At 39.4% G+C, this 18,436-nt stretch overlaps 1 long non-coding RNA gene across 1 annotated transcript; it reads right to left on the bottom strand.

Moving 5' to 3' along the window:
* Window positions 1-223: 223 nt before the first annotated feature.
* On the bottom strand, window positions 224-12,216 carry LOC145823012 (uncharacterized). The gene is made up of 3 exons (XR_014365042.1): window positions 11,803-12,216; window positions 1,656-1,772; window positions 224-638 (listed from the first exon to the last, which is right to left on the bottom strand). It is a non-coding gene; the product is annotated as an uncharacterized LOC145823012 (long non-coding RNA).
* Between the last annotated feature and the right edge of the window lie 6,220 nt (window positions 12,217-18,436).

Below are 18,436 nucleotides of genomic sequence, written 5' to 3'. Positions count from 1 at the left end.
TTGGTCGCCAATTGTCACATTCCGCGACTAAAAATTTTGGTCGCCAATTGTGACATTCTGCGACCAAAATTAGTTTGGTCGCCAATTGTCACATTTGGTCTCCAACATCCAACAAAATAAACCTGTAATTTATAATAATCCATCCAATTTATTCAATATAATCTGTAATTTGCAAAAATCATTCAAACCAACAAATAAATTGAATCATGAACATTCAACAAAATACATAGATCAACCATTTCTGAACCTGTTTAATTAAAATCAGCAACTATTATAAGTTTTCATCCACAAATAATTCCAAACTACATATTTCATCTAACATAAAAATTTAAGACATAACAAATACTTGTTATTATGTTTAAAATTTTTATCCATGTACATCAACCGAAAAATATAACTAGTAGTCTACTAAATATTTTCTATACACACCCATCCAAAAATATAACTACTAGTCTACCCTTTTTCTACCCATATCGAATCTCTAATCTCCTGGACTAATAGTCAGTGCAATTTGAACAGGAAACAAGTTCTCTGTAAGTGCTGGATGCAGGAGACCATCCTTCCAAATCATACTTCTTTGCAGCTGCATCATTCAAAGCACCGGAAACAATAGCCACAATTTGATAGAGTAGTTTTAGCTGCAATAGAGAGAATTATGTCATACTTGTAGGAAAGAAAAATGCATAATTAAATAGAGAAAAATCAATTCGTTATCAGCAGGAGCCCATATATAGGACCCTCGAATTTCTTTGGCGTCAAGTGGCAGACTTTTTAGCATTAACCAAACAAAACAACCAATTCCAAAATCACTCATCTTACATGACATTACAAAACCTGGCAAGATAATCTATATGAGTACTATAAGAAACATTATCAAGCATCTCCAGCTTAAAAAAAATGAATATAACGAAGAAATAACCAAAAATTATACACATCATTCCCCTACAATTCTGAGGGCATGAAAGCTCTATACCGTCTTGTAAAACTCTTCTGAGTTCGTTATCATTTCTTCGTGCATGTCCCAAGAGTCATATATGTTAAACCTACTATATGTGATTTAAAACAGTTACGCATATATAAGGTAAAAAAGAAGCATAAAAAAATTAATTTTCAAAAACCAAGTGGATCTAATTGAGCTTATCAAAATTTTGTGCCTTGTTAATTGCCTTGTTAAGAGTCAAGGAAGATTTCTCCTTCTTGGACTATGACCTCCAACTCACAAAATATATATATAGAATTGTTTGATCTAAATTCATTCTGAGTGACATTCATTTAGGTCACCCTTAATGAATCTATCACATATTGAATTTGTTTGCCTATATTTCTAAAAAAAAAAAATTTCCGTGCGCATATGTGAACTTGGGTTGTCATAATAGAATACTTAATAGGAAATGCTAACCATCTCCATTGGATGGTGATTAATGTTCATATATGTGTAAAAATTATATTAACATATATAAAACAAATATATGAAAAATACATAAAAATATGTGAAATATATAGTGGACTATTATTATTATTATTATTATTATTATTATTATTATTATTATTATTATTATTATTATTATTATTATTATTATTATTATTATTATTATTTTACCTTATTTAATGCATAACAAAATTCCACATGATAAAAAAATCCATAGGTAATTTACCTGAGTATCCAAGCCATTAGCAAAAACATGGCAGGAATAATGTTACACATGGCAGTGGCAAAAGTAGCTGTTGTGTACTTCATTCCAGTATAGAACAAGTTCTGGTCTATCACAGGCCTGATTACAATTACACAAAAATAAGAGTAAAAACATTACATACATGCATTACATTCACCTTTAAAGCATAATTAAATTAATTTATAAGGATTTGCTTTTTGAGGTGAAAAGATAAATTAATTACTCCAGTGTATATATGTGTGTGTGTGTGTGTGTGTGTGTGTGTGTGTACTGATTGGACTATATATATATATGTGTGTGTGTGTACTGATTGGACTTGTCCAGTGAAAACCAGTTTCATCAAAAATCAAAACTAGTGGCAATTTTGACCAAATTTGAAGTATCATACACCATTGTTGCTGACTAAGGAGGAGGGATGAGTAGAGGATCATTTGGTTTGGAAGTCCCATGTAGGGTTGCTTGGCTTTTAGCTTTTGGATGCAGTGAAAAATTATGTACCAGTGGTGCTAAGACAAATTTACAGAGTGTTTGAACTTAATATCACTACTAGAAAAAGTATTTTTTGCGACCGTCATAAACCGTCGCAAATAATAAAAAATCAGTCGCAAAAGACCTTTTGCGACCACCCATGCGACCGCAAATGGGGGACGCGAATGTGGGGGTGGCAAATACTTTTTGCGACGGCAAAGTAACAGTCGCAAATTATTTGCGACCACCTAAACTACTTATGACGACCGCTATTTTGCCGTCGCAAAAAATAAAGAAAAAATAACGACCATTTTTTTACCATCGCAAATAGTTTTCAATGACATTTATAAATAGTATAATAATAGCTTTTTAGCAATGAATTTTTTGTTGTCGCAAATAATTTTTTATTATAAATATCGTACATCAATTCTTTCAAGTACAAGCACCTAACAAAGTTTTTTAAAAAATCTAGATAATATAACCAAATTTACATAATATGCCTTTTATAAGCCATGATACAAGCACATGCCTCTACAAACTCATGTAACCATATTTACATAATATACCTTTCATATATAGGAATATTAAGTTTATAACTTGCATTCAGGCCATAGGTAAAGCTATGTTTAAACATTCTTCGGCGTTGTCTGGTTGTTTTATCCTTGAATTTTGATGCAATGATAGGCGAACTACAAACATGCATTCCAATAAAAACCATCAATTTCATTCATCAACACTGACCTCTAATCACATCAATATGACAAAAAATGAAAATTGATTAGAAAATATATACCTTTCAGTTCCATGAATTTGCTCACGAAGTATATCATCCTCCTGCAAGTCAAGTAATCCATGTAATTATTGGTTAGATTATTATAAAATTCTCTCATTTTCTATACATCAATAATGGGCAAGTGATACAAAAGGTTATCAAAATAGAGAAATTCTATAGCTCACATCTTTAGTATTCTTTTATTACCAGAAATGAAAAATAACCTGATATGCAGAATGGAATTTTAAATTAAAAAAATCAAGGCAATGGGACGATAAATTCTAATTCTATTTACATGGGAAACAAATTCAAAGATCCAAAGAATAATAAATAAATATAGAGTAAGAAGTCAAACAATTAATAAATAAATACAAAATAAGGCGTTGAACAATCCAAAATTTTACAATGGTTTTCTATAGCGACCCCGGTCTTTTTCCTTTTGGTTGTTGTATCCGGGCTTAGGTTCCTTGGGTTCTCTCAATGTATAATTGTGGTTGTCATCCTTTATTTTCTCTTTTGAGTTATCGGATGTGTTGGGCAGGTTTGTTTTGTTTTGGTTGGGTTTTGAAACCAGGGGTTACTGTCCAGAATTTGGTTTGGTCGCTCGAGCGAGGGTTGAGTTTTGTGTCTGGTGGCTCGAGCCAGGGTTTCTTCGCTCGAGCGAGCGTTTGCGTCTAGTATAGACCTGAGAGCTGTGTTTCTTCGCTCGAGTGAGCGTTTCTTCGATCGAGCGAGATTTTCCTGTGTCTGGTCGCTCGAGCGACCAAGTCTTCGCTCGAGCGAGCCTGTCCAGTTTAATTAGGCAGCAACGGGATTTTGATCAGTCTTTTCATCCTCTTCTAGTTTCCAAACCCTAGGTCCGACTTCTCTCTCTCTAAACTCATCTTCTCTCTAGGTTTTCATCTACTTCTAGTATGAATCCATCCTAGGTCCTTTGTTAATAAGATAGAGGGCGGCTTGGGCTTCATTCTAATCTGAAAAATAGTGGATTTGGAGCACTTGGATTTTGGGTCATCTTCTCCATTTGTGTTCTTCGTTCAAGGTAGGGATTCTCCTTGTTTCTTTTCAATACTTCGTCTATAGATAGACATGTGGTAGTTTTTGTATTGCATAAAAATTGTATCATGTTGGATTTGTGAAAATCATGGGACTGAACCTTGGGTTGGTTATTGAATTTGGGTTTATTATCATTAGTTATGATTTGGGCTAATTGGGGTGTTAATTAGCATGTGGTTGTTGAAAGGAGAGGAAACCCTAAATTTTCTTATACGATTTAATAGATTAATTGAGGGGTTTAGATCTTTGGGCAAATACTTAGGTATTTTGAGTCTTAATTGTGGTTATTGTTGTTTGTTGATGTTAATTGGGCCTTTTTGGTCAATATTGAGAAAGAGGAAGGAAAGACCCTAAATTATTGTTTATGACTTAATGTGCATAATTAGTTTGAAATGGCTTTGAAAAGAATGTAGTGAATTTAAATGAAGTATGGCTTTTGTCCATAGGAATGATTTTTGTGAAAACAAAGGAAGTGGAATTCATTTTGTGAAATGGGAAAGGTATTTTGAAACAAGTATAAGAGAATTGTAATGTTGTATCTTGAGTGTTGAACACACTTGTGTGGGGTATAGCTTTAACTACCATGTTCATGTTGTTACTGAGTTTTGTACTCTCATGTTAGTTGGGTCTGTTAATAGATGTATAATATGCATGCATCTGGATATTTTGGTCATCGGTGGAGGATGATAAGGTTGTGTTGAATTGTTGTGTATGTATTACACCATTGTTGATTGAACATCATATGTATTGAAATGCTGAACTACATTATATTTGTATACTGGTTGAGGAGAAGAGAGGGGTTGTACTCCAGTGTGTGTGAGAAGATAGGTGATGAACTCCACACACTTATGTGTTCAGCGCTTATAATCAGAGGTATCATACACTTCCAGCTAGCGCCTGGAGAACTGACGCGCTGATAATCTAAGGTACCATACCCTTCCAGCTAGCGCCTGGTAAACTGGTAGATTGTTGTGAGAAGTGTACCATTGGCTTACTTCGCATATAGCTAGTAGTGCATTGTTGTTTTGTTATTGTTTCAGTGTATCTGGAAACATTGTGGATTGTATTTGTTACAGTGTTGGAGGGACGAGTTGACTCATTGATTGATTTTATGTATGTAGTTGAGTTGTTATCTTTTTTATAGAGGTGTGTATGGATAATTATGATATAATGGGAATTGCATTGAAATGCCAAATATGTTTTGAAAAGGCACATCTGTTGTATGTGTGGCAAATGGAAGAGTAATGGGCTTAGTGAATCTATTTTTCTAAATAGTTGTTTATGTTATAAAAGATTGGGAACGGGGGTTAATGAAAGGAAAAAGGAAGGATAAATCGCTTATAGCGGTGAATTAAATGATTGTTTTCAAGAAAAGTTCATATGTATATTCATATATATATTTTGTATAAACTGTCACATTATTATTCTAGTATGAGAATGGGTGTTCATGATCATAGCTATCTGTAATGTTGTTATTGTTAAGGAGCATGTTGAGTTCCCTACTGGACTATATGTTCATCCCACGTTGTTGAATCTTTTTCAGGTGTTTAGCAGGGTGTGCTACAAGATTTGGATCTTCTTATTTGTTGGCCACGAGGCCTCAGTTATGTTGGCGGAATGCCATTGTTGTAAAGGGTTACACCCTTCTTCTTGTACTTTTAATGATGTAATCCTAAGGGCAATTTATTAAGTTAGTTCATGTAATATTTACTTGCATACGAATGAGAGTATTGTTAATCACTTCTACGGATTGAATGTATGAGTTTATTTCCGCATGTTATCTCTGAAATTGAATTAAGTTAAAGAATTTGGTAATGACTCCGAGTAATAAAAGGTGGGGCGTGACAACTTGGTATCAGAGCGAGCCGGGTTTGAATACTTGGGCTCGTGGGAAATGGTTTTTACCACAGTGGGTTTACTACGTATTGTGAGGACGTTGCATATAGATATCATGAAAGTTAGGACTTATGTGTTGCATTTATGTGAGCATGGGATTCAGTCTCCTGGATAGTATTCATAGTCGGTGAACTTGCTTTGAGGTCCTTTTGGAAACACGCCTGATCAACATGGTTTCTGATAGGAATTCCTTGAGAGTTTCGGGATGAGTGGCTATCTTTGTGGACTTGATTCGATTATGTGTTTACATGTTTAGCTGATAATATGCAGTAGAGATGTAAATTTTGAGACTAAGTGTGTCTTGTGACTTAACAGTAGTGGAGTGTGGCTCGGAGAAGGCTATAGTGTTTTGCGCTAAGTGTAATTTACTTTGTGCTTTATAGGATGTCTACACGAGGGAGTAGAGGACGGTTGAATAGTAGGAGTGTCGGTAAGGGCACAGCAGTTCCTTTAGTACCTGCCGTTGCAGCATCGGCTGTCGGTGAGGATGTCGCACGTGAGATTACAAGAGCAGTGCAAGATGCCCTAGCTCGTACTGAGGGCGGCAACGGGCATGCTCTCAAACTTACTAAGGAGTTTTTTCGTTCCGGCCCACCAGAGTTTGTGGGGGAGGCTAAACCGTTGGAGGCAAAGAGTTGGTTAGAACAGATTACCAAGACTCTTGATATGCTCAGAGTCGAAGATGAGGAGTTGAGGGTCTCTTTGGCGACTTTTCAGTTGAAGGGTGATGCGAGTTATTGGTGGAAGTATGCTAAGAATAATGTAGGTAGCACGTGGGTTGCTTTTACCGAGGCCTTTTGGGCCAAGTATTTCCCTCCTTCTGCTCGGGAAAGGTTGAGGGATCAGTTTTTGGAGTTGCATCAGGATGATACTCCTGTGGCGCAGTTTGAGATACGGTTTGCTAGCTTGTCGAGGTTTGCTCCAGAGTTGGTGGCAACAGAGGAGCGACGTTGTTTTGAGTTTGAACGGCGGTTGTGTTTCGATATTCGGGAAAAGGTAGCTGGATCCTTGTGGAAGGATTACTATAATCTAGTCGAGGCAGCGGCCCATGTGGAGGCCATGGTTGCAAGTGATAATAGGGTTGAGAAGGAGACCATCTCGGTAAGTTCTACGGTTCCTAACCGCTCTAGGCTCAGTAAGGGGTGGAGGCAGAAACATGCTCAGTCGGGAGCTGGTTCCTTTTCTTCGCCGGGGGTTTTGGATCCTTCTGTTGGGGTTTCCGGGGAGGTGCAAGTTTCATACCAGTCTCTGAGTAGGGGGTCTGGTGGTTGTTTCGTTTGTGGCCAGCAGGGCCATGGTAGACGTTTTTGCCCTTTGCGTGTGAACTCTGCAAGTGTTTTAAAATCTAGTCAGACTCAGTCATACCCGTCTAGTCGGGGGCGGTTTCGGTACCAGAAACGGGCAGGCCAGGCTTCGGGAGCCTCGCGAGGGGCGACTTATTAGTTATCCCTACAGTGTTACCCTGGAGAGGGACTTTTTGTATGTTGGCTGGTGATGTATCTTGGTTATTGATTTTGTTGTGGACCAGTGTACTGTTGGATGCTTAGGCATCATGATTATGTATCGCATTTGTATGCATAGTATTGTTTGTTTAATCCTCGTGTATTGGGGAGTATGTATGGAATTTCGAACCCTCTAGTATTTATATTGAGAAGTTGTTGATGGGAACAGTGATCCTAGTATTGTTGCTTGCTTGGTATTGTATATTGAGTTAGCCTTGTGACGGCCTATGGGCCTTGTTCACTTTTGGAGTTTATTGGTTGAGAATGGGAATCTGTGAGTGGATGAGATTGATGAGATGGTGTAGAGAATTGCGTGGTATTGGCAAGGTTATGTGGGATTTGTGTCTCAAGTTAGAAGGAATGGTACTTGTATGTTGGTTCGTGTTTTGGGCCTTGCTATTCAGTGAGTCCGTGGTGACCCCATCGGTTGTGTAGGGGTAGTGTTTGTATTGTGATTGGTTATCAATTATTGGGTATGGTTTGAGTGGCACATCATGTATGGATTACTGAGTGTGGAGTTTATTGAGTTGATTAGTCAGCTCGTTGGTATCGGGTTTTGGGTTGACATTGGTCACCATGAGATTAGCCTCGTTTGTTGTAGACTTTGTGTGTTGATTAGGGGAAAACTGAAATTAATCATCCAGTTGAGTCATTGAATATGACGGTTATTATAATACAGCAATTATGTGTATTGAATTATCATTGTGAATGATTGGATTTTTTTTTTATATACATTATATGTATGTATATTGTTTGGGAGGAGATAGGGGATGGACTCCGATGATACAACGCCAAAATGTGTATCTATTGAAAGATTGATATAGCTCATATGCTTATCTATTATGAAGTGAAAAATGTTTTAAATGAGTTACTATTTCATTTAATTGTTTGGCCAGGTTCTGAGCCGGGTGTATGTTATTTAATTGGATAAGTAAAAGAGGTGGAATAGAATTACAAAACCATGAATTTCTTATGCCTTATGTGTTGATAGTATTGTTGTAATTTCTATTAACTATCATTATAGAAATGTTATGTTCGGTGTTGGCTGTGGCATCACTGTGTGTGTGATGGTTGTTGATAATGTTATTTTGGAAAGAATAGGAAAACAAAACTTTTTTCTAGTGTTTGGGCCATCTAAGGGCGTTGTTGAGAAATTGATTTAATTCAAAGGTTTTGAGGAATTCCAAATGAATCTTTTGGCAGATAAAATGTGGATGATTATGTGTTTTGGATAACACCGTGGTTGAAAAAAAAAAAATTATATATATATATATATATTTACAAAACTATTGAGTTTCGCATGGAAAATGAAAGATTTATTTTGGAATGTGTACATTGAGAAATGTCTCTTGAACAAGAAAGTGTTTTCCTATAATTTGCTCAAAAGATTTGCTTTGGTCGTATGGTTGAGAATTATGTTGTTGAATAGTGACTTTGCTTGTTGTGCTAGTCAGTTGTTGGTCATTGTTTCGGGAAAGGTTTCAGTTGTTGAGGTTTTTGTACCTAAGTGTTGTCATTTGAAATGTTTCCCTTGGTTAGTCTTTTCTCTGGTAAGAGTGGATTAAAGGTGTGTTGTGAGATTAATTTCTTCCTTTGGGATTTGGGTGTTGGGGTTGTGAGATCAGTCGGCTTTGTGTTTTGGCGTACCTTAATTTCGGGGACGAAATTCTTTAAGGGGGGGAGGTTATAGCGACCCCGGTCTTTTTCCTTTTGGTTGTTGTATCCGGGCTTAGGTTCCTTGGGTTCTCTCAATGTATAATTGTGGTTGTCATCCTTTATTTTCTCTTTTGAGTTATCGGATGTGTTGGGCAGGTTTGTTTTGTTTTGGTTGGGTTTTGAAACCAGGGGTTACTGTCCAGAATTTGGTTTGGTCGCTCGAGCGAGGGTTGAGTTTTGTGTCTGGTGGCTCGAGCCAGGGTTTCTTCGCTCGAGCGAGCGTTTGCGTCTAGTAGAGACCTGAGAGCTGTGTTTCTTCGCTCGAGTGAGCGTTTCTTCGATCGAGCGAGATTTTCCTGTGTCTGGTCGCTCGAGCGACCAAGTCTTCGCTCGAGCGAGCCTGTCCAGTTTAATTAGGCAGCAACGGGATTTTGATCAGTCTTTTCATCCTCTTCTAGTTTCCAAACCCTAGGTCCGACTTCTCTCTCTCTAAACTCATCTTCTCTCTAGGTTTTCATCTACTTCTAGTATGAATCCATCCTAGGTCCTTTGTTAATAAGATAGAGGGCGGCTTGGGCTTCATTCTAATCTGAAAAATAGTGGATTTGGAGCACTTGGATTTTGGGTCATCTTCTCCATTTGTGTTCTTCGTTCAAGGTAGGGATTCTCCTTGTTTCTTTTCAATACTTCGTCTATAGATAGACATGTGGTAGTTTTTGTATTGCATAAAAATTGTATCATGTTGGATTTGTGAAAATCATGGGACTGAACCTTGGGTTGGTTATTGAATTTGGGTTTATTATCATTAGTTATGATTTGGGCTAATTGGGGTGTTAATTAGCATGTGGTTGTTGAAAGGAGAGGAAACCCTAAATTTTCTTATTCGATTTAATAGATTAATTGAGGGGTTTAGATCTTTGGGCAAATACTTAGGTATTTTGAGTCTTAATTGTGGTTATTGTTGTTTGTTGTTTGGTCAATATTGAGAAAGAGGAAGGAAAGACCCTAAATTATTGTTTATGACTTAATGTGCATAATTAGTTTGAAATGGCTTTGAAAAGAATGTAGTGAATTTAAATGAAGTATGGCTTTTGTCCATAGGAATGATTTTTGTGAAAACAAAGGAAGTGGAATTCATTTTGTGAAATGGGAAAGGTATTTTGAAACAAGTATAAGAGAATTGTAATGTTGTATCTTGAGTGTTGAACACACTTGTGTGGGGTATAGCTTTAACTACCATGTTCATGTTGTTACTGAGTTTTGTACTCTCATGTTAGTTGGGTCTGTTAATAGATGTATAATATGCATGCATCTGGATATTTTGGTCATCGGTGGAGGATGATAAGGTTGTGTTGAATTGTTGTGTATGTATTACACCATTGTTGATTGAACATCATATGTAATGAAATGCTGAACTACATTATATTTGTATACTGGTTGAGGAGAAGAGAGGGGTTGTACTCCAGTGTGTGTGAGAAGATAGGTGATGAACTCCACACACTTATGTGTTCAGCGCTTATAATCAGAGGTATCATACCCTTCCAGCTAGCGCCTGGAGAACTGACGCGCTGATAATCTAAGGTACCATACCCTTCCAGCTAGCGCCTGGTAAACTGGTAGATTGTTGTGAGAAGTATACCTTTGGCTTACTTCGCATATAGCTAGTAGTGCATTGTTGTTTTGTTATTGTTTCAGTGTATCTGGAAACATTGTGGATTGTATTTGTTACAGTGTTGGAGGGACGAGTTGACTCATTGATTGATTTTATGTATGTAGTTGAGTTGTTATCTTTTTTATAGAGGTGTGTATGGATAATTATGATATAATGGGAATTGCATTGAAATGCCAAATATGTTTTGAAAAGGCACATCTGTTGTATGTGTGGCAAATGGAAGAGTAATGGGCTTAGTGAATCTATTTTTCTAAATAGTTGTTTATGTTATAAAAGATTGGGAACGGGGGTTAATGAAAGGAAAAAGGAAGGATAAATCGCTTATAGCGGTGAATTAAATGATTGTTTTCAAGAAAAGTTCATATGTATATTCATATATATATTTTGTATAAACTGTCACATTATTATTCTAGTATAAGAATGGGTGTTCATGATCATAGCTATCTGTAATGTTGTTATTGTTAAGGAGCATGTTGAGTTCCCTACTGGACTATATGTTCATCCCACGTTGTTGAATCTTTTTCAGGTGTTTAGCAGGGTGTGCTACAAGATTTGGATCTTCTTATTTGTTGGCCACAGGGCCTCAGTTATGTTGGCGGAATGCCATTGTTGTAAAGGGTTACACCCTTCTTCTTGTACTTTTAATGATGTAAGCCTAAGGGCAATTTATTAAGTTAGTTCATGTAATATTTACTTGCATACGAATGAGAGTATTGTTAATCACTTCTACGGATTGAATGTATGAGTTTATTTCCGCATGTTATCTCTGAAATTGAATTAAGTTAAAGAATTTGGTAATGACTCCGAGTAATAAAAGGTGGGGCGTGACATTTTCAATATGAAAGAACTGCATGAAGTTGTAGTGTGGAAAGCCACTAAACTGATTTATTCATTGTTCTTCCTTTCACCTCACATTCCATTCTCCTTGATTAAAATCATTTTTTCTCAGTTTAAGGCAGAATTCAGGTTTTTTCTTTTGTAACCATTCTACCGGTGCAATGCTATCAATCTATCTATCTATCAATTAAAATCATATTGAAGAGCATCACAGAAATCTCAATGTTACTTGGGCCAAGTTAACAATTTCACCACGGATAGCATACTCACATTTCAAAACCCGTCAATAGAAAACTTGGAGGTGAAAATGTGGACCAGCATGTAAATTCAGAATAGAAAACAGCCCACATAGCATAAAAGCAGCCACATTGCCCACCAGCTGCATAATATTTGAATCTGGTCACTCAATGCAAAGACAAAATTCAATAAAATCATTGCACAGCCTACAGAATCTATTATACCTACATAAATATACCACAATTAAAAGTACATGTAGAAGTTTCCAATACAACTAGACGATTATGAAAGCATCTACATTCTCATTAAAACTAAAAACAGTCAAACTAGTTGAGTTTGTGAAATTTACACGCACCTAAGTTCCAAATTCCATCACATTTTAAAACATATTTGTCATAAGTGAATCAAAACCTTGCCATGGAGAACATAACAATCACAGCACAATGAAAAAATGAACCTGTACAAGTGAACCTTCAGGGGCAGACAATCTGTAAAACCTCGATGTCACATCACAGTGGGTGCTCCGATGTTTAAATTTAGTGGATACAAGGAGTTGTTCATATAGCGACCCCTGTCTTTTCCCATTTGATTATTGTATCCGGACTTAGGTTCCGTAGATTCTGTCATTGTATAATTGTTGTTGTTGTCCCTTATTTTTTTTCTCATTTGGAATTATAGGATGTGTTAGGCAGGTTTGTTTCAGGTTGGTTGGGTTTAGAAACCAAGAGTTGCTGTCCAGGTTTTTGGTTCTTCGCTCGAGCGAGGAGTTGTTCGCTCGAGCGAGAGGTAGTGTTTGATTTGGACCTGTAGCTGTGCATTCTTGGCTCGAGCGAGCTTTTCTTCGCTCGAGCGAGTTAGTTCATCCTTCGCTCGAGCTATAGTTCCTTCGCTCGAGCGTGTGTCTGGGTTCAGACCTGAGGGTTTGAGTTCTTCGCTCGACCGAGCTTTCTTTCGCTCGAGCGAGCATTTGAGTTGTTGGCTCGAGCAAGGCTTCCTTGGCTCGAGCGTAGTTTCTCTGTGTCTGGTCGCTCGAGCGACCAAGTCTTCGCTCGAGCGAGCCTGTCCAGTTTATATGCACAGCAGCGGGATTTGATCAGTTTTTTTTCATTTTCTTTTGATTCCAAACCCTAGGTCCGACTTCTCTCTCTCCCTACTCACCTTCTTTCTTAGATTTGATCCACTTAGGGTGTGTGTCTACCCTAGATCTTTCATTAAAAAGATAGAGTGAGGCAAGGGCTACCATTTAATCTGAGCATTTGGCGATTTGGAGCACTTTGGTATTTGGGCACTCATCTCTTTCTTCACCTTTTGGGTTGTTTTCTTTGAGGTAGGGATTTCCTACTCCATTTTATAGGTTTTGTTCTAAGTTTTGGTATTTTAACATGTTGGGGATACTTTGGTAAATTTTGGGAAAAACCCTAGTTGTATTATTGAATTAATTTGTATAAGTAATTCATGGAATTTGGAAAAGAGGGTTAAATTCATGGAATTCATTGATTAAATGGCGTAATTGGGTAATTGGTATCATTTGTCTATTGAATTGTTGACATAGTTATTTTCAGTTTAGAAATAACTGTTTTGGGCTATCGGTGGAGGATAGTCGTGATTGTTGTAGACATTGCATGTGGATTAGGAATAACTGAAACTAATCGCATTGGTTAAGTCATTAATTTTGACTATGGCATTGATACAGAAAATACGTGTATTTATTGAGCATTGCATTTGCATACATTGTTTTGTGTGTGGGAGGAGATAGGGGATGTACTCCACGGTTTAGGGGAAGATAGGGGATGGACCTCTAAACCGGATTTTGTTTGGGAGGAGATAGGGGATGGACTCCATTAGCATCACTTTTATGTGTGCTTATTTATATAGAAGTGTTTTATTGATACAGCACTAAAATGTGTATCAATCTGGAAGTATGAAGTGTTTGATTTGAGCTTGAGTCTCATTTGTTGTTAATATTGGAAGGATGTGAATATGATATATGTGATTTCACTGTTATAAGTTTGGCCAGGTTCTGAGCCATGTTGATAAAACTGGAAAGTAAAACGTATCTTTGGCAATAATGTCATGAGTCTGTAAAATGAAGTAATTGATTATTTTGGTTAACCATCTGTTGAATGCTATTGCTTTATTCATTGCTTATATGTGGTTTAGTATATTTCTACTGGGCTGTGGCTCACCCTTTATGGGAACATCATTTTCAGGTTCAGGTGATAAACTACCTCCAAGGACTTAGCTTGGGAGGGTTTGGCTTCTGGATTGGAGAAGACTACCTTTAGTTAATTGTCTTTAATTATTATTACATGTAAACATTCAAGCCTAGGGCTTTTCTTGTATTGAGTTAGAACTCATATTTTTGTATCCAAGTGTTGGCTTGGAAAGATGTAAGCCTGTAGGGCGTTTTATTCGATATTACATGTAATGCTTTATTTAGTATTACTCTGATGAATGAATTCATAAATTGTCTTCTTTAAATAATGCATGTCAATGATATATAATGGGTTAATTTTGAGGGCGTTACAACTTGGTATCAGAGCGTACCGGGTTTGAATACTTTGGGTACGTGGGAAGTGATTAGTATCACATTAGGTTCGTCTCGTTTGATAGAGACTTAGTGTAATGTTATATGCTTATGTGATAACATGTTTATGTGATTATGTGGATATGGAATGTAGTTTCTAGGATGTTGATTGGACCCTTGAGTTTCTTGTAGTCTTGTTGGAAAGGCACTTGATCACTGCTGCTTCCAACCGGAACTATAGTAACCCTTTGGGACTATCATTATCCGGGAATGAAATTCGTAGGTGCTTATGTGATTATGTGCTTACGTGGAATGAATTATTGTTGTCCATTGCATTAGGACGCGAGTGTTTAGCTTCGGCACATTTATTAATGTGCTAATGTCTTTGTTTCCTTTATTAGGATGTCAGGACGAGGACGAGGACGCGGTAGGCGTGGTAGGCCAGGTAGGCAGGAGGTGCCTGTGCCAGAGGAGATTCCGGCAGTTCAAGAGGGAATTGGTCAGGCCAATGTGGCCGAGCCAGTAGGCCAGCAGGCTATGGGCGCTCTAGCCCGAGAGATAGCAGGGGCATTTAGGGAGTCAGTAGGCATTCTTAGAGCTGAGAATCAAGCTCAGGCTGGTATTGCGGATGCAGGATCTTCCTTTCTGAAGAGGGAGTTCTTCCGGTCCAATCCGGATGAATTTGTGGGTGATCCTAAAGAGCCACTTAAGGCAGATGAATGGCTCAAACAGACAACGAAGACGTTTGAGATGCTTGGCATCGAAGACGAGGGGTTGAAAGTGACCTTGGCATCTTTCCAGTTGAAGGGGGATGCAGGTCAGTGGTGGAAGTTTACTAAGGGGCGTATAGGAGGTACATGGGAGGCTTTTGTGAATGCTTTCCAGGAGAAGTTCTTATCTCCAGCAGTCAGGGAGAAGCTGCGAGACCAGTTTTGTCAGCTTAAGCAGGCGAGCTCTTCAGTGGCCGAATTTGAGGCTGCATTTACTAGTTTGTCCAGGTTTGCAACTGAGTTGGTGGCGTCTGAGGAACGCCGTTGTATTGAGTTTGAGAAGAAGTTGAGGCGTGGCCTCAAGCTGAGAGTTGGGGGAACTATGATTCGGGAGTATGGGCGTATGGTTGATGCTGCAGCCCACATGGAAATCATGATGCAGGAGCAGGAGGAAGGGCAGAAGGGCTCCAAGAGGAGTCAGGATGGTCAGAATGATGGTAGGAGACAGAAGGGTTTTAATCCCCAGCAGTCTCAGGGTAGCTTTTCTCGATCGACTTTTCCTGTACCGAGTGTTAGTTTGGGGAAAGGCAGTCAGGGAGACATTACCTGTTTCAAGTGTGGCCAGCTGGGCCACAAGTCTCCAGTTTGTCCTCAGAGGGGAGGAGTTCAGAGAGCAGCATCTTCTTTGGCTCGATCTCAGAGCCAGAGTCAGGGTAGAGGTCAGCCACTCTCGTGTTATCAGTGTGGTCAGCCAGGGCATATGAAGAGGTATTGCCCGCAGTTGGGTGGCACATCTGGTGCATCTGGTTTGAGGCCGATTCAGGGTCAGCAGCCAGCTCAGTCGGGTCAGGCCTCAAAGGCCAATCAGGGGGCTTCATCGTCTCAGTCGGTGCAGCAATCTTATGCTCCTAGGGTTGAGCAGGTTGATCAGAGGTCGTCTGGGCGCGTGTATGCTGTTACCGCGCAGGATCTTGTGCCAGCACCATCAGTTGTGAGAGGTACCTTCTTGTTTTGCAACTCGGTTGCTAATGTTTTGATTGATACGGGTGCATCTCATTCCTTTGTGTCTGCTGCATTTGCATCTGTTTTGGAGTTGGAGTTAGCACAGCTAGCATCTCCTATTTGTGTAGTGTCACCTCTTGGGGGTGAATTGATTTTGAAACAAGGCGTTAGGGGTTGTGATATAGAGGTTGATTATCATAGAATCCCATTTTCCTTTGTAGTTATGCCTATGAGGGGTTTCGATGTTATTTTGGGTATGGACTGGTTATCGTCATACTGGGCAGTTATTGATTGCTACCGCCAGAGGGTCACTTGTTGTACCGTGAGCGGAGAGTATTTTCATTTTCTGGGGGACCGGGTTGGTGATGTGTTGCCACCGGGGTATGTTCGGCGAGGAAGGAGTGAGCTTAGTGGGCTACTAGCTAGCCTTTTGATTAGTGAGGATAATGAGACTCAGATTGTGTTGCCAAGGGTGGTTTGTGAGTACTCGGATGTCTTTCCTGAGGATCTTGTTGGTTTGCCACCGCATCGGGAGATTGAGTTCTCTATTGACCTAGTGCCCGGCACGGCGCCGATTTCCATGGCACCTTATCGTTTTGCCCCAGCCGAGTTAGTTGAGTTGAAGATCCAACTCCAGGAGTTACTAGACAAGGGTTTTATACGCCCTAGTGTTTCGCCGTGGGGAGCACCGGCCCTCTTTGTTAAAAAGAAAGGTGGTGCTTTGAGACTTTGTATAGATTATCAGAAATTGAATCGGGCTACGGTTAAGAATAAGTATCCTATGCCTCGTATAGATGATTTGTTTGACCAGTTGAAGGGTTCCCGTTGTTTCTCTAAGATAGACTTGAGATCGGGTTACCACCAGTTGAGGGTCAGAGAAGAGGATATTCCGAAGACGGCATTCCGTACGCGGTATGGCCATTATGAGTTTTTGGTGATGCCATTCGGGCTCACCAATGCACCGGCAGTTTTTATGGATTTGATGAACCGGATCTTCCGGGAATTCTTGGATCGGTTTGTAGTCGTTTTTGTGGACGACATCCTTATCTATTCGCCTTCTGAGGAGGAGCACGAGGCACACTTGAGGGTGGTGCTTGAGTTACTTAGAGCCCATAGGCTGTATGCCAAGTTTGGGAAGTGTGAGTTCTGGCTGAGGGAAGTCAAATTCTTAGGCCATGTGGTATCCGGTGAAGGAGTGTCTGTTGATACATCCAAGGTAGAGGCAGTGCAGGATTGGGCACAGCCTAAGAGTGTATTTGAGATCCGCAGTTTTCTGGGATTAGCTGGGTATTACCGTCGGTTTGTGAAAGATTTCTCCAGGTTAGCATCACCGTTGACTAGACTGACTCGGAAGGGAGTCAAATTTGTATGGAGTGAGACTTGTGAAAAGTCGTTTCAGGAGTTGAAAGTTAGACTGACTACCACTCCAGTATTGATTATTCCAGAGAGAGGGTTGGGTTATACGGTCTATTGTGACGCCTCACGAGAGGGTCTGGGTTGTGTATTAATGCAAGAAGGGAAAGTAGTTGCCTATGGCTCTCGTCAGTTGAAAATTCACGAGCAGAATTACCCTACACATGATCTAGAGTTAGCAGCTGTGATATTTGCCTTGAAGATTTGGAGGCATTATCTTTATGGTGAGAAATTCGAGGTGTTCTCGGATCATAAGAGTTTGAAGTATTTATTTACACAGAAAGACTTAAACTTGAGGCAGAGGAGGTGGATGGAGTTCATAGAGGATTATGACTTTGAGTTGCATTATCATCCGGGAAAGGCCAATGTGGTGGCCGATGCCCTTAGCAGGAAACCTGTTGGTGACATAGCTAGCATAGCCATCCGAGAGTGGGAGATGTTGGGTGCACTTGGAGAGTTTGATTTACTTATGGGCGAATCCGTTGAGGCTGCGGCCTTGTTTTCTGTTGTTGCACAGCCTACACTTGTGACTCGAGTGTTAGAGGCTCAGAGAGGTGACCTTGAAGTAGAATCTCTCCGTGAGAAGATTTCCGGTGGGAAGGTTGAGAAGGGTTTGACGGTGTATCCCGACCTAAGTGTGAGATACCAAGACCGTCTGGTTGTGCCAGAGTCTTGTCGAGAAGAGGTACTCCGAGATTTTCATCATTCACGCCTTGCGGTGCATCCGGGAGGCACTAAGATGTATCGGGATTTGGGTCGTCAGTTCTGGTGGCGGGGTATGAAGAGAGATGTGGCAACTTTCGTATCTAAGTGCCTTACTTGTCAGCAAGTGAAGGCTGAACATCAGAGGCCAGCGGGTTTATTGCAACCCTTGCCTATTGCTGAGTGGAAGTGGGAACACGTCACTATGGACTTCGTTGTGGGTCTTCCGAGGACTCAGCGGGGTAGTGATGCTATTTGGGTGGTTGTAGACCGATTGACTAAGTCGGCGCACTTTATTCCTATGCGCGTGAGA

Source organism: Camellia sinensis, chromosome 3, assembly GCF_055761805.1.
Source record: "Camellia sinensis isolate YWXY chromosome 3, ASM5576180v1, whole genome shotgun sequence".
Lineage (NCBI taxonomy): Eukaryota > Viridiplantae > Streptophyta > Magnoliopsida > Ericales > Theaceae > Camellia > Camellia sinensis.
The sequence above is the reverse complement of the archived record's forward strand: the minus strand, read 5'-3'. Positions and strand labels throughout refer to the sequence as shown.